At 41.6% G+C, this 12,218-nt stretch overlaps 1 pseudogene; it reads left to right on the top strand.

Annotated features, from left to right (window-relative positions):
- The first annotated feature begins 11,051 nt into the window (after positions 1 to 11,051).
- LOC134371095 (sphingolipid delta(4)-desaturase DES1-like) lies at positions 11,052 to 11,997 on the top strand (annotated as a pseudogene).
- Positions 11,998 to 12,218: the final 221 nt, after the last annotated feature.

The raw sequence follows: 12,218 nt of genomic DNA, 5'->3' as shown, positions 1-12,218 counted from the left end.
TGCCACCAGAAAAAAAAAAAGTCAGGCCTAGCCTTAGAGCCTGACCATAAAACAAACTTTAGACTCCCCAAACTTGCATCAGTGAGAAGCTTCCATACACGTGTGCTTCTGATTCCGGGTCCTCAAAATTTCTTAAGACGATAAAATTCCAAAATCACATTCTGCAACCTCTGTGATAAGTCATTTTTGATTCAAACATAAAAAATATAAAACATATGGAGAAATTAAGAACGTGACAGTGGAAAATGAGGTACCCGTAACACATTTTGTTCTTATTAATCAAATTCAAAATATAGACTAAGAACACTTTAAGACAATTCCTTAGTTTTAAATCTACAAAACCTAAAAATTTTAAACAAAAGGCATATCATAATGCTTGCTGTAGAATGCTACTTTTCAGCAGTTGAAGATGAAGCTTTTAGATTGCCCAAGCTGTGAAAACTTGGTACCCAGTTATGTCTAGAATACGTAATAGTATGTTAATCTATTTTCTGCTATGCAGAAAAGAATTATATTTTTAGTGTGCCATTAATAGTGAGCACCTATTTGTTATTGCAGCGTGCAGTGTAGCAATAACAGAAACAGTCTAGCTGCTGAGTGTGTGGCAATACTATTATTCCTGCACCATAGTTCCATACTTATAAAATTTGAGTTGTAAACTTTCAAAACTAAAAATGTAATAATATTAATTTGTAGGTCTGGTCTCCAGTGCAGACGTTTAGTTGTGAAATCCTGGCAGGAGCTCCTTCTGTAACAGTATGGCCAAGTGACCTTGTTTATTGTCCTGGGGCTAGGCCACCAGCACTGTAAATGCTATGGCCATTCAGATGCAGGCCATCATGACTGGTCAGAATTTTGCATTCTTAAACCTTTTGCCTGTAGAAGGAGATACTATGGAATAGTTAGTACAATTTTTTAAATAGTTTTGAAAATTCACCTTAGCCATTGGATGAACTCCCAGCAAGTTTTGGTTGTAGACTTTAGGCTGAAGATTTGAAGTGTTTTCTGATTAACGCAGAACCAGACACCTCTGAACTCACAGCACCTTTACCACCAAGAACAAGTCAGCTGGGATTGTCAGTGGATTAACCAGAAAATTTGTTACAATTTTTTAATTAGGTTTCTTATTTTAGAATAATTTTCAATTTACAAAATTTGCAAAAATAATTTAGAGAGTTCCCATATACATTTCCCCTAATGTTGATCTCTTACATAACTATGGTACCTTTGCACTAAAAACTAAAAATTATCATTGGTACAATATTGTTGTTACACTACAGATGCTATGCCAATTCACCAGTTTTTCCATTAATGTTCCTTTTCGGTCCTGGAGTCCAGCCCAGGGTCCTGCTTTGAACTTATCCATCCTGTCCCCTCAGTCTTCTTTAGCCAGTGATAGTTTTTCAGGCTTTCCTTATTTTCACACCTGGAATGTTTTGAAGAGTAGTGAGTGGTCAGCTATATTGTAGAATGTCCCTCGAATTGGGTTTGTCTGATGTTTTCTCGTTATTAGACTGGGGTTATGTGTTTTTGGCAAGAGTGCCACAGAGATTCCTGTCATATCATATCAAGGGGTCCGTGATATCAACACGATCGGTCGCTGGTGATGTCAACCTTGATTGATCACTTGGTTAAGATGGTGTCTGCCAGGTTTCTCCACTACAAAGTCACTATTTTTTCCCTTTCCACATTCTATGTTTTAGAAACAGGTCACTAAGTCCAGCCCAGACTCAAGGGGAGGGGATTCACCTCTGCCTCTTGGAAGGGGGAGAATGTACAGATACAAGTATGATGTGGAATTTTCTTTAAGGAAGGTTTATCCCTCCTCCCCCATTTATTATTTCTTCAATTAATTATTTATGTCAGTGTGGACTGACCGATGGTTATCTTATTCTTTGGGTTATAATCCATTATTATCGTTTTTAATTTTGTTCAAAATTTCCCAGCTTTGGCCATGGGGAGCTCTTTCAACTCGTTCCTGTGTCCTTTGGCAGGCTGCCTTTTCCTTCTCTCTCGCCTCTCGCTCTTCCCTCCTTCCTCCTTCCTTCCCTTATTTGTTGAGTGAGCACTTCCTTACTTCCCTGCTGCAAGACGGTCCAAGCTCATCTGGTACTTTCTCTGCCCCATCCTACTGGTTATGATTTTGATGTTAAGGTTTCAAACACACAGAGAGCAGAACACAAAGCAGCCGCGGATTGCAATATTGATTCTGATGAACTAAATAGCACGGGATCCGTTTGATGTGTTTCCAAAAATGACATTCCATCTCTCTTTATTGGAAAAGCATCAGATAATTCCCTGAAAAATGAATTCACAGATGAAGAAAGCGTCCACGTTGTCTCTGTGCCAGAACTAAGCCCACCTCTGGAATTCTACCTTCTGACCTCTATAGGGGTCTTCAAGATTCTGCCTATGAAACAGAAGGTAGAATTCCAGAGGTGGGCTTAGAACTCCTCGAAGCGTTCCTCTCATCGTGAGTGCCCATCTCATTTTGATGCTCATTTTCACACTCACAGAATTTTTCCATGGCAGACATCAGCTGGAAGAAGCTGACTTCATAAAGATCATCTTAAGAGACGTCATCTGTGTCCATCCCAGCAAGGAGATGAGTAAGACCCGTGTGCCATCTGGCCAGATGAGTGTGAGCACAGGACCAGCTCACTGTCCTTCTCATTGCCCATGTGTGTCACTGCTGGAGTACAGCTGTCAACTCAGCTAAGGAAACCCCAAAACAACCTGCCCCATCTATAAACAAAACAGGGTTTTTTCTCTGGGAGATTCAGGCTGATGCAGAATGGTCATCAAGTTTCCGTGAACACCCTCACAGACCCTTTGCTTGGATCAGGACCTAGTTGTTAAGGGCTGAATTGCACCCCCTCCCCCCCATTCATATGTTCAAATCCCAACTGTAGTACCTCAAAATGAGACTGTATTTGGACACAGAGTCTTTAAAGAGATGATTAAGGTAAAATGAGGTTATACGGGTGGGCCTTAATCCAAAATGACTGGTGTCCTTATAAGAAGAGGAGATTAGGACTCAGACCCACACAGAGGGACGACCATGTGAGGACACAGGGAGAAGATGGCATCTACAAGCTTTGAAGGAAGGCCTCAGAGGAAACCAGCCCTGCCACACCTTGATCTTGGACTTCTGCCTCCAGACTGTGAGACAATAAATTCTTGTTGAAGCCACCGTGTCTGTGGAACCTCATTACGGCAGCCCTAGCAAACTAACACACTAGTCATTTGGGTCTCTGCGGGAATCCTGATCTCATTAGAACACAACAAAATTGCGAGCCTGTGAGGAGCATTCTGAGTAATGAATACTGTGCGGTGGTCCTCCTGCAGCCGAGTGAGGACAGGATCACAGCACAGCAAACACTGACCTTCAAGGCTGATCAGCTCATTAGTATTCTCTATTTTAATCAGATCATTGAAAGAGGCATTTTGATCAGTTTTCAGCTTTAGGAGTATACATCATTTCACTACTAAGTGCGATTTAAAGGTACAGTTGCATAAATCTCTTTTTGGAATACAACAGCCAAAACGTGTTTGTAAATGTGCAGTAGAGCTCGGTTGTAAGACCTCGACCAGTGCACACACATGTGTTTTGCACATGGATTCACTCTGCCACAACCACGCACGGCCAAAGCTAACACCCACCATGATAAAAAATCACCAGGAGTCATTAAACTAGAAGTTGTTTTTGCTCTGGGACTTCCTGAAATTGTCATCATATAGAAAGCAAGTGAAATAACTTAGTGTTTTCCCTCATATGAGCCTCACAAAGAGAAACAGACATCCTCGGCAGGTGTCTTTCTCCTTTCTGTTCCCAAGGCAGGAGTAGTCTCTGTTGGGGCAAATTTTGAAATAGTCATTTAAATTTCTTTCTATTTTATTATTATTATTATTTTTAATTTTATTTTGTCAATATACATTGTGGTTGATTATTGTTGCCCCTTACCAAAACCTCCCTCCCTCCTCCCTCTCCTCCCTCCTCCCCAACAATGTCCTTTCTATTTGCTTGTCATAGCAAGTTCAAGTAGTTGTAGTTGTTATATCTTCTTCCCCCCCCACCCCGGTTTTTTTTGTGTGTGTGTGTCTGTGTGTGAATTTATATATAAATTTTTAGCTCCCACCAATAAGTGAGAACATGTGGTATTTCTCTTTCTGTGCCTGACTCGTTTCACTCAACATAATTCTCTCAAGGTCCATCTATGTTGTTGCAAATGGCAGTATTTCATTCGTTTTTATAGCTGAGTAGTATTCCATTGTGTAGATGTACCACATTTTCCGTATCCACTCATCTGATGATGGACATTTGGGCTGGTTCCAACTCTTGGCTATTGTAAAGAGTGCTGCAATGAACATTGGGGAACAGGTATACATTTGACTTGATGATTTCCATTCCTCTGGGTATATTCCCAACAGTGGGATAGCTGGGTCGTATGGTAGATCTATATGCAATTGTTTGAGGAACCTCCACACCATTTTCCATAGAGGCTGCACCATTTTGCAGTCCCACCAACAATGTATGAGAGTTCCATTTTCTCCGCAGCCTCGCCAGCATTTATCGTTCAGAGTCTTTTGGATTTTAGCCATCCTAACTGGGGTTAGATGGTATCTCAGTGTGGTTTTGATTTGCATTTCCCGGATGCTAAGTGATGTTGAGCATTTTTTCATATGTCTGTTGGCCATTTGTATATCTTCCTTAGAGAAATGCCTACTTAGTTCTTTTGCCCATTTTTTAATTGGGTTGCTTGATTTTTTGTTGTAAAGTTGTTTGAGTTCCTTATATATTCTGGATATTAATCCTTTGTCAGATGTACATTTTGCAAATATTTTCTCCCACTCTGTTGGTTGTCTTTTAACTCTGTTAATTGTTTCTTTTGCTGTGCAGAAGCTTTTTAGTTTGATATAATCCCATTTGTTTATTTTTCCTTTGGTTGCCCGTGCTTTTGGGGTCCTAGTCATGAAGTCTGCGTCCAGTCCTATTTCCTGAAGTGTTTCTCCTATGTTTTCTTTAAGAAGTTTTATTGTTTCAGGGTGTGTATTTAAATCCTTAATCCATTTTGAGTTGATTTTAGTATATGGTGAGAGGTATGGATCTAGTTTCATTCTCCTGCATATGGATATCCAGTTATCTCAGCACCATTTGCTGAAGAGGCAGTCCCTTCCCCAGTGAATAGGCCTGGTGCCTTTGTCAAAGATCAGATGGCAGTAAGTGTGTGGGTTGATTTCTGGATTCTCTATTCTATTCCATTGATCGGTGTGTCTGTTTTTATGCCAGTACCATACTGTTTTGGTTATTATAGCTTTGTAGTATAGCTTAAAGTCGGGTAGTGTTATGCCTCCAGCTTTATTTTTTTTTTTGCTCAGCATTGCTTTGGCTACGCATGGTCTTTTATTATTCCATATAAATGTCTGGATAGTTTTTTCCATTTCTGAGAAAAATGTCTTTGGAATTTTGATGGGGATTGCATTGAATTTGTATATCACTTTGGGTAGTATGGACATTTTCACTATGTTGATTCTTCCAATCCAAGAGCATGGGATATCTTTCCATCTTCTTGTATCCTCTCTAATTTCTCTCAACAGTGGTTTGTAGTTCTCATTATAGAGATTTTTCACCTACTTGGTTAACTCAATTCCTAAGTATTTTATTTTTTTGGTGGCTATTGTAAATGGGCAGGCTTTCTTGATTTCTCGTTCTGCATGTTCACTATTGGAGAAAAGAAATGCTACTGATTTTTGTGTGTTGATTTTGTATCCTGCTACTGTGCTGAAGTCATTTATCAATTCCAAGAGTTTTTTTGTAGAGGATTTAGGCTGTTCGATATATAGGATCATGTCATCTGCAAACAGGGACAGTTTGACTTCATCTTTTCCAATCTGGATGCCCTTTATTTCCTTCTCTTCTCTGATTGCTCTGGCTAGTACTTCCAACACTATATTGAATAGGAGTGCTGAGAGTGGGCATCCTTGTCTAGTTCCTGTTCTTAAAGGAAAAGCTTTCAGCTTTTCCCCATTCAGGATGATATTGGCAGTGGCTTTGGCATATATGGCTTTAATTATGTTGAGATACTTTCCCTCTATACCTAACTTATAGAGGGTCTTTATCATGAATGAGTGTTGAATTTTATCAAATGCTTTTTCAGCATCTATAGAGATGATCATATGGTCCTTGTGTTTGACTTTATTAATGTGGTGTATCACATTTATTGATTTGCGTATGTTGAACCAACCTTGCATCCCCGGGATGAATCCCATTTGATCATGGTGAATAATTTTTCGTATGTGTTGCTGTATTCTGTTTGCTAGTATTTTAGTGAGGATTTTTGCATCTATATTCATCAAGGATATCGGCCTGTAGTTTTCTTTTTTGGTTATATCTTTCCCTGGTTTTGGTATCAGGATGATGTTTGCTTCATAGAATGAGTTTGGGAGATTTGCGTCTGTTTCAATCTTTTGGATTAGTTTGTAAAGAATCGGTGTCAATTCCTCTTTGAATGTTTGGTAAAATTCTGCTGTGAATCCATCTGGTCCTGGGCTTTTCTTTGTTGGGAGCCTTCTGATAACAGCTTCAATCTCCTTTATAGTTATTGGTCTGTTCAAATTTTCTACGTCTTCATGGTTCCGTTTTGGGAGCTTGTGTGTGTCCAGAAATTTATCCACTTCCTCCAGATTTTCAAATTTGTTGGCGTATAGTTATTTATAGTAGACTCAAATGATTCCTTGTATTTCAGATGAATCAGTTGTAATATCACCTTTTTCATTTCTAATTTTTGTTATTTGAGTCTTCTCTCTTCTTTTTTTAGTTAGCCATGCTAATAGTTTGTCAATTTTATTTATCTTTTCAAGAAACCAACTTTTTGACTCATTGATCTTTTGAATTGTTTTTTTGGTTTCAATTTCATTCAGTTCTGCTCTGATCTTAATGATTTCTTTCCGTCTGCTAACTTTAGGTTTGGATTCTTCTTGTTTTTCTAGTTCTTTAAGGTGAAGTGTTAGGTTGTTCACTTGCCATCTTTCCATTCTTCTGAGGTGAGCATTTAATGCAATAAATCTCCCCCTTAATACTGCTTTTGCAGTATCCCACAGGTTTTGGTATGATGTATCATTATTTTCATTAGTTTCAATAAATTTTTTGATTTCCTGCTTGATTTCTTCTTGGACCCATATGTCATTAAGTAGAATGCTGTTTAATTCCCATGTGTTTGTATAGTTTCCAGAGTTTCGTTTGTTATTAATTTCTAGTTTTAATTCATTGTGGTCTGAGAAAATACATGGGATAATTCCAATTTTTTTGAATGTATTGAGACTTGATTTGTGACCTAATATGTGATCTATCCTAGAGAATGATCCATGTGCTGATGATAAGAATGAATATTCTGAGGTTGTTGGATGGAATGTTCTGTAGATATCTGCCAATTCCAATTGGTCTAGAGTCTTGTTTAGATCTTGTGTTTCTCTGCTGATTCTTTGCCTAGATGATCTGTCTAATATTGACAGTGGGGTGTTCAGGTCCCCTGCTATTATGGTATTAGTGTCTATTTCCTTCTTTAGGTCTAATAGAGTTTGTTTTATAAATCTGGCTACTCCAACATTGGGTGCGTACATATTTATAATTGTTATGTCTTCTTGATGGATCAGTCTGTTTATCATTAAGTAGTGTCCCTCATCTCTGTTTTTATGGTTTTTAGTTTAAAGTCTATTTTGTCAGATATAAGAATAGCTGCTCCAGCTCGTTTTTCTTTTCTGTTTGCATGGTAAATCTTTTTCCATCCTTTCACTCTTAGTCTATGTGAATCTTTATGGGTGAGGTGGGTCTCTTGTAGGCAGCATATAGCTAGGTCCTCCTTTTTGATCCAGTCAGCCAGTCTGTGTCTTTTGATTGGGGAATTTAAGCCTTTTACATTAAGGGTTGTTATTGAAAGGTGTTGATTTATTCCTAGCATTTTATTGGTTGTTTTGTTGTCTTAGGTGTCTTTTGTTCCTTGCTTTCTGCTTTACTGTTTGGTTTCTGTGTTTGTTGGTTCCTTAGGGTGTAGATAGCATTTTTGTTTGTTTGTTTTCTCTTCATGAATGCCATTTTTATTATACTAGTGGGGTTTGATTTTTCTTGGGTTTTTATGGCAGTGGTAGTTATTTTTCAGGAACCAAACCCAGTACTCCCTTGAGGATTTCTTGTAAGGGTGGTCGTGTGGTAGTGAACTCCCGCAGTTTTTGTTTGTCTGAGAAATATACTATTTGCCCTTCATTTCGGAAGGATAGCCTTGCAGGGTAGAGTATTCTTGGCTGGCAATCTCTGTCTTTTCGTATTTTGAATATATCATCCCATTCCTTTCTAGCTTTTAGGGTTTGTGATGAAAAGTCTGAGGTTAGCCTGATTGGGGCTCCCTTATAGGTGATTTGACACTTCTCTCTTGCAGCTTTTAAGATTTTCTCTTTGTCTCTGAGTTTTGCCAATTTGACTATAACATGTCTTGGAGAAGGCCTCTTTGGGTTGAATACGTTTGGAGATCGTTGAGCTTCCTGGATCTGAAGATCTGTGATTTTTCCTATACCTGGGAAGTTTTCTGCCACTATTTTGTTGAATATGTTTTCAATTCAATCTCCGTTTTCCTCCTCTTCTCGAATACCCATGACTCGGATATTTGAGCACTTAAGGTTGTCTGATATCTCTCTTAGATTTTCTTCAATGTCTTTGATTCCTTTTCTTTTCTTTCTTTTTCTTGTCTGCTTGTGTTATTTCAAACAGCCCATCTTCAAGTTCAGAGGTTCTCTCTTCAACTTTGACAAGCCTGCTGGTTAAACTCTCCATTGTGTTTTTTATTTCGCTGAATAACTTCTTCAGTTCAGCAAGTTCTGCTACATTTTTTTTCAGGACATTGATTTCTTTGTACATTTCCATTTTCAGATCCTGTATACTTTTCCTCATTTCATCATGATGTCTAGCTGAGTTTTCTTGTATCTCATTCAGTTTCCTTAGAATCATCACTCGAAATTCCTTGTCAGTCATTTCAAGGGCTTCTTGTTCTATAGGATCTAGAGTTTGAGATTTATTAACTTTTGGTGGTGTACTTTCTTGATTTTTCATATTTCTGGTATCTTTTTTTTGATGTTTATTCATTGTGGCAGGAGGTTTCACAGTCCACCGGTTTGAGACTTTTGACTAACTAAGATGTTGCTGTGGTTGCCAATTTGGTATGGCTACCTCCGTGACTGCTCAGTTGGCCTCTAGTGCCTTGTGTGTGTGGTAGCCTTGGGTCTTGGGCCTCTCTGGGGAGCCACCTCTCTGGTCAGCTTGGACTCTGCTGGGCTGCTGGATCACGGGGCAGTACCACAGAGTGTGTGGTCTCTGCTGAGCTTCCACTTCCTGTGCAGGACTTCTCCCTGTTCCGTGTGCTCTGGCCCGGGCTGTTGGATCATGCAGTGGTGACCCCAGAGGGTGTGTGGTTTCTATCGAGTCTCTGCCTCCCTAGCCGGACGTCTCCCCACTCTGTGTGCACTGGGCTGGGCTGGGACATGTCTTCTGCAACCCTCGTCTATCAGCTGGGCCTTCAAGACCCTGCTCAGCACTGCCTCGCCCAGGAAGTCTACCAGGTTTCTGCTAGGCGCAGATGACCGGTCGCTCTGGGTGCCTTTGTAGCGCTGTGTAGATCTTTCTCGGGACTTATCACCTTCCTCCTGGTATTGCAGTTATTTGTGTACTTGTCTTATCCCCCACACCAGAGCGTGAGCTCCTCGGGGGAGGAGCCTGCAGCACACAGTTCACCTTTGGATTCCCCCAGCATGGACTGAGTCTGGTGCCCGCCCGCAGTCAGCTCTCCAGCAGGTTCTAGTGAACTCGGGACCTCTCCGACCACACTATTCCTAACCAGAAATCGGTTAGGCATTTTTCCGAACTGGTGGCCACAGAGATGGTATCTGCCTCCCGGTAACAGGAAGTTTACTGGGGGCCGGAGCCCAGGGTGCGGTGGAGTGAAAGTTGGTCCAGCCCGTACTTCCTTGCCCTCCCAACGCTGGCCGGGGACGCCCCACGCCACCAGCCTGCCAGAGAACCATGGAGGGAGTGGGAGGGGCGGCCGGCCCGCAGGCCCCGGGAAGCCCTGTGCCGGGGCAAGCAAGTGGGAAGGCTCAGTGAGGAGCCGAGCTGGGCAAGGAGGACAGGCTTGGCCGAGCTGGGCCGGAGCCGCCACCACCTGAGAAAATGGAGGCAGCCCCGGGGCCGGTGAGTGGCCCGGTGGGGCAGGCGGAAGCCGGGCGGGCGTCCGCCTCAAGAGCAGGGCAGGGCCGGGGATCACTCACTGGGCTGTGCCACGTCCGATGGCTCCCTCTCTGCCTCCGTGTTGTCACCATCCCGGTCCTTGGCTGCCGCTGCCTCGGGCTGCTCACTCGGTCCCGCGGCGTGGCTTGGGCGCTCCCAGGAATCTTCTTTTATGCCGGCCTGAAATCTCAAATCCTGAATAGGGCAGCTGGCCACCTTCAGTGCGGCCCCATCCTCCGGGATCCTGGCAGCGTTGACATCAGCCCCGGTGCCGTGTTCCCTGTTTAGAGACTCTCTTTTGCAGCTAAGAAACAGTTCTTTTCCTGCTCCACACTTCAAAGCTGTTGCCTGTAAACAAGGCAGCCTCTCCTGCCAAGGGCAAAGTGGCAGTCAGCCCCCACAACCGGCCACCAGCAGCGGTCCTCCCTTAAGAGACGGCAAGAGGCTAAATTTCTTAGTATGATAGTAGTATCATGAGTTTGAGTCAGTTGCTAAATGAATATTATCTGGCCTTTACTTCCTAAACTCCAGCACCTTCAGGGTTTTGTGGGTGTCTTCAAAGTGGAATACAAACACCACACGGAATCCAGAACTTCAGCAACAGTTCTGATGATTTCTCTTACTATAAACACCCATCTTAGGGTCACCAGCTCAACTGTGTACAGGGAAAGTGTACATCTTGGCTGTCAGATTTGAAAATGAGAGCTTCTGTTTAACAGAACTCACGAAGCATCTGAACTACATATTATGGGAATCCATGAGCCATCACTCCTGTGTTTCATGAGAAGACTTCCAGCGGATCTACACCCACCAGCCCACACCAGCCAGTGCCAGAAATCCTAGCAAAGTACCCGAGATGAAATCCTAGATGAAACCTGATCCTGCTTGATATGGATTATACTTATGATGGTTCTCACTCAGTTGGTCGCATTTTACTTAGTAAAAGACTTGGAGTGGAAATGAGTCATATTTGGGGCATATGCCTGTGGTACCTCTGTTAACCACTCTGACTCTGGCTATTTGTGAGGTTTCCCAAAATAGCACCTCTGGCCACTACAGAGCTATGTGGAATTGCTGGTTTGGAATATTTGCTGCTCTTACTGTTGGGGTTGCATTTTTGATCTCCTTTAAGAGGTACCACATGGGTCATCATTGATATCTCAGAGCTGACTGCATCAATGTGGATATTCTTACAGATTTTTCAGGGCTGATTCTTCTGCATCATTTTCAGAAAGTTAATGTGGGTTATTCTTCAGCTTCTCTTTTATGCTTTTTGACCTCTGTTCACCAACCCCAAACCAATTTCTTATCTGGAAATTATCAATACTGTGGTCTAGATCACTTCTGACACTATAATTTACTACCCTTTTGGAATGAAATCTTTAGTTTAAGTATTTAGCAGCATCCTTACCTGGTCTAGGTTTGCATCTGATTTCTGGACATTTTATAGCTGAATATTACATGTTCTTAAGGGGAAATGAAACCTACCCATATTATGGTCCTCTGAATTTTCTTACCTTCAGTGCAGGTTTTCATGGATATCACGACTTCCCCAACATTCCTGGAAAAAGCCTTCCACTAGGGAGGGGAAAGCAACTGAATGCCCTGACAGCCTCCCCCATGACAAGTGCTGGATAAAAGTACTGTATGATTTTGTGATGGACGATACAGTAAGCGTCTCCTTGGGAATGAAGAGGTATCAAAAAGAGGAGATGGTACAGGAGTAAATGTCACTATGGTCAAAGGAATTTGTCTCTGAAATTTTAAAATAGCTGATGAAATGGAATTTTTGCATTATAAAAGCAAGCCCAGTGATGTTGGAGACTGCCCTGGTACAATTTCAAAGTAGGATCTCCATGGTGTTAAGAAGCTAATCTGGCTTTAAACAGCCAGCCTGTCTCCGTAGGGTTCAGCTTTAGTTACAGGAAACCTACTCATTGTGTTATCA

Source organism: Cynocephalus volans, chromosome 2 (assembly GCF_027409185.1).
Source record: "Cynocephalus volans isolate mCynVol1 chromosome 2, mCynVol1.pri, whole genome shotgun sequence".
In the NCBI taxonomy this organism is placed as follows: domain Eukaryota; kingdom Metazoa; phylum Chordata; class Mammalia; order Dermoptera; family Cynocephalidae; genus Cynocephalus; species Cynocephalus volans.
Note: the sequence above shows the minus strand (reverse complement) of the source record. Positions and strands in the feature narration are given on the sequence as shown.